This window comes from Cryptomeria japonica, chromosome 5 (assembly GCF_030272615.1).
Source record: "Cryptomeria japonica chromosome 5, Sugi_1.0, whole genome shotgun sequence".
Taxonomy (NCBI): Eukaryota; Viridiplantae; Streptophyta; class Pinopsida; order Cupressales; family Cupressaceae; genus Cryptomeria; species Cryptomeria japonica.
In genome coordinates, this window is record NC_081409.1 from 475649452 (window position 1) to 475653811 (window position 4360).

General features: G+C 31.4%; 1 pseudogene; it reads left to right on the plus strand.

The window, feature by feature from the left end:
- Positions 1–2343: 2343 nt before the first annotated feature.
- On the plus strand, positions 2344–3401 carry LOC131050081 (photosystem II D2 protein-like; annotated as a pseudogene).
- The last annotated feature ends 959 nt before the right edge of the window (positions 3402–4360 follow it).

Sequence of the window (4360 nt, forward strand, 5' to 3'; positions counted from 1 at the left end):
GAATGAGCATAATTCTTTGAATAGTAAGAGAAATAGAATTGAATCCTTATTTGATGATAATTAATTGGAATCTTTTTTATTTTTTAGAAATCATTAAAAAATGTTCTTTTCATTTCTGAAAAACAGGGAACTAGCAAATTTGAAATATTTTATTTATTTATTTCCGAGAAAACAAAAATATGAGAGATGACCGCAAAGCATAGAGCTATATGCAATATGGATAAAAGAGGATTGCAAATCTATGATGATAATTCGGTGGTATAATCCACATTCAAAATGTGGAAAAAAATTTTATCAAATCTATTCTAGTCTACTCTCTTTTCCTTTTTTGCTCTTGTTTGGGGCAAGGATCGCTCAAACAATTGTTCAATTTATTGAATCAGGACTAACACGGCTCGAACCCGCAACTTTCATCTTGACAGGGCAGTACTCTAACCAATTGAACTACAATCCCACTAGGTACACTTTATTGACTAATTAGTCATAGTAATTCAATTGTTCCAAGTCGATAAAAGATTTTGTAAAACTTTTCTCTTTCAAATCTTTCGAAAATATCTGTTTGTTCCGATTCTTTCTATATCAAGTATATGGGATTCAAAAACCAATTACCTTTTTTACCAATATCAGAAGATTGATATCAATCTCAATGTATCAATCAAGTTGGTATTGGGCCGAGCTGGATTTGAACCAGCATAGGCATATTGCCAACAAATTTACAGTATGTCCCGATTAGCCACTCGGGCATCAACCCAGGAAAAAATGGGAAGTAATTATAGTATTATAATTACTTTCCTAGCCTACTACCCCTAGGGGAAATTGAATCCTCATTGCCTCCTTGAAAGAGAGATGTCCTAGGCCACTAGATGATAGGGGCCTACTTATTGTCATAATATTCAAATCCCTAGAAATTTGTCAATAAAAAGAATCTTTCTTCATATTCATTATTGAATATTCTTCTCATATTGTCAAGATCAGCAATATAACTATATATAGTTATATTATGTTTTATATTATATTAATATATACACCCCATTATATTATTCATATCTACGAATACATGGTAAGGCGTAAGTGATCGGTTCAAGCCCGATAAAGGGCTTTTGCAATAAAACCCAGAGTTCATTTTGAATATTTGATTAAGACAAAAAAAACTGCAATGAAAAAAAATACCTGTCATGATGATTTTTTTGTTATAACGGAATAGAATATATAATAGAATTAAGGACAACCAATGTAGAAATTTTTTTTTAGATCTAGCTTTTTATTTCCTTTATCTTGTTGTTGATAAGACGAGGAATAGTACAAGATTAGGCATAATCTACTTCACTTTTGTAATTTTGACTGAAGAATAATAATTTCAATTTCAATTACTAGAATATTCTTACTTTTTTCTCTTAATTATTTTGCATTAAAATAAAGTAAATAAAAATGAGAAGTAAGTGAACATAACCCATTAACTGATTAATATATCAGTTATTCTAATATTGAAAATTAAGGTTATTTTGAAAGTGAACCTTTCTCAATCACTTGAAATTATTCAAAATTTTCATATTTGGTTGTTAATTAGATATTCTGTCGAATGATTTTTTTCTTTCCGAAAAAATGGATGTGTAAGTCTAAATTCTAGATGGAATTATTTTTCTTTTCTCTTTAATAGCATAATTCGATTATGATGTACCAAACATTCTTATATTAATGTACTAGATATTTTACTTTGGTCATTCTACTAGTGGAAAATAGATTGGAATTGAGATATCAAAAAAGATAAGAAAAGGTAAATGGTAAACAAATGAACTGTTCATTTTTCATTATACTCAAATAGTATCCCTTTTTTTACTTATAAATTGAATAAAGGGAAAGGAATGAATAGAGTTATTTCCTCTAGCTCTATGAGTTATAAATAATATTTATTCTTATTTATTCGTAGAAATAATGTAGTAGTAAAAAACATAGAGATTCATAAAGTATTTAGAAATGTTACTATGAGTAAGGTTTAAGACGTAATAATATTCAATACAATAGATATTGTGAATAATCTCTAGTGAAGAGTAGGGAGGAACAAAAGATAACTTGTTTTTTCAGCATTCTGTTGATATTTATTACATTCAGAAGATAATTTTGGGAAAAGAAAAAATGGAATAGAAACAAATTTGGATTATCATGCATTTACTTAAATTGTATTAGCTCGGTTTAACTGAATAAAATCTGTGCCAATAAGGAATCTTCAAAACGTGATTTATTGAAAAGGATGATGGATGAAAAATTGTTCATAAATATACAAAACATCGTATACCCTTTGATTCTATCAAATAGGGTGCTCGGAAAAGGCTGGAATAGTTAAATAAGAGGATTACTATGACTATAGCCCTTAGAAAGTCTTCCAAAGAGGAACAAACTTTATTTGATATTATGGATTACTGTCTACACAGAGACCGTTTTGTTTTTGTGGGTTGGTCTAGTCTATTGCTTTTTCCTTGTGCTTATTTTGCGCTAAGCGCATGGTTCACAAGTACAACTTTTGTGACTTCGTGGTATACTCATGGATTGGCCCGTTCCTATTTGGAAGGTTGTAATTTTTAACTGTTGCAGTTTCTACGCCTACTAATAGTTTAGCACATTCTTCGTTGCTATTGTGGGGTCCTAAAGCACAAGGATATTTTACTCGTTGGTGTCAATTAGGTGGTCTATGGACTTTTTTTTCTCTTCATGGTGCTTTTGGTCTAATAGGCTTCATGCTACGCCAATTTGAACTTGCTCGATCTGTACAATTACGACCTTATAATGCAATTGTGTTCTTTGCTCTGATTGTTGTTTTCGTTTCCGTATTCTTGATCTATCCATTAGGCCACTCTGGTTGGTTTTTTGTGCCTAGTTTCGACGTAGCAGCTATTTTCTGATTTATCTTTTTTCAAGGTTTTCATAATTGGATCTTGAATCCATTTCATATGATGGGAATTGTCAGAGTATTGGGTGTTGCTCTTCTATGTGTTATTCACAGTGCTACCGTGGAAAATAATTTATTTGAAGACGGTGATGATGCAAATACATTTCATGCTTTTAACCCAGCTCAAGCCGAAGAGACTTATTCTATGGTCACTGTGAACTGTTTCTAGTCTCAAATTTTTGGGGTTGCTTTTTCCAATAAATGTTGGTTACATTTATTTGTGTCGGTGACCAGTTTATGGATGAGCGCCATTGGAGTAGTTGGCCTAGCTCTAAACTTACGTGCTTATGATTTTGTTTCTCAGGAGATTCGTGCAATAGAAGATCCTGAATTTGAGACTTTTTATATAAAAAATATTGTTTTGAACAAAGGTATTCATGCTTGGATGGCGGCTCAGGATCAGCCTCATGGAAACCTTATATTCCCTAAGGAGGTTCTACCCCATCAGATATCATAAGTCCACAAGCCTTTTATAGCTTCTTCTATTTCTCGATTAAAATGAATGCGACCAGCGGTTGTTCGAATGTATTTATTAAGTATTTCCCCCACTCTACCTTTTCTTTTTCAAAAATGATCATAGATTTCATAGAAGGTACCTAAACATTCATATCGAACTTCGATAGGAAGTTCTCGATTTACTAAATTAATAATAGAGGTATCTATCTCTCTCCCCCATCAGAACCATAAAGGACTATTTAAATCAATTTGTTTTTGTTCATAAGCTTTAAGCACATCATCATAGCTATAAAATGAAAGTGAGATGATCTTCTTTTTCGAGCTATTTGGATGGTATCTATTTTCATAAATACCCTAGTTTTTTTTAAGAGTTTATCTATAAAGTCCTAGAGGCATATCTTGAGTCAGTACACAAATAGGATCTCCTGTGGTTGGAGAGATAAAATTGAGATGAGAAAACATAAGTAAATGAGCTTCTACTTGAGCTTCCATAGATAAATTTATGTGGACAGCCACCTGATCTTCATCAAAGTCTGCAATAAATCTTGCACAAACCAATGGGTGTAACCGAATGGCACGTTCATTTATTAAAACAGGTATAAATGCTTGTATTCCTAATCTGTGTAAGGTGGGTGCTTGATTTAACAATATGGGATGTTTTTGCATAATCTGTTTAAGTATATTCCATATAATAGGTCCCCTATCTCGAATTAATATACATGTGTGTGTGTGTGTGTATGTGTGTGTATATATATATACATACACACACACACACACACACACACACACACACACACACACACACACACACACACACACACACACACACATATATATATATATACATATATATACATACATACATACATACATACATATATATATATATACATACATACATATATATGTATGTATGTATGTATGTATATGTATATATGTATGTATATATATTATATGTAT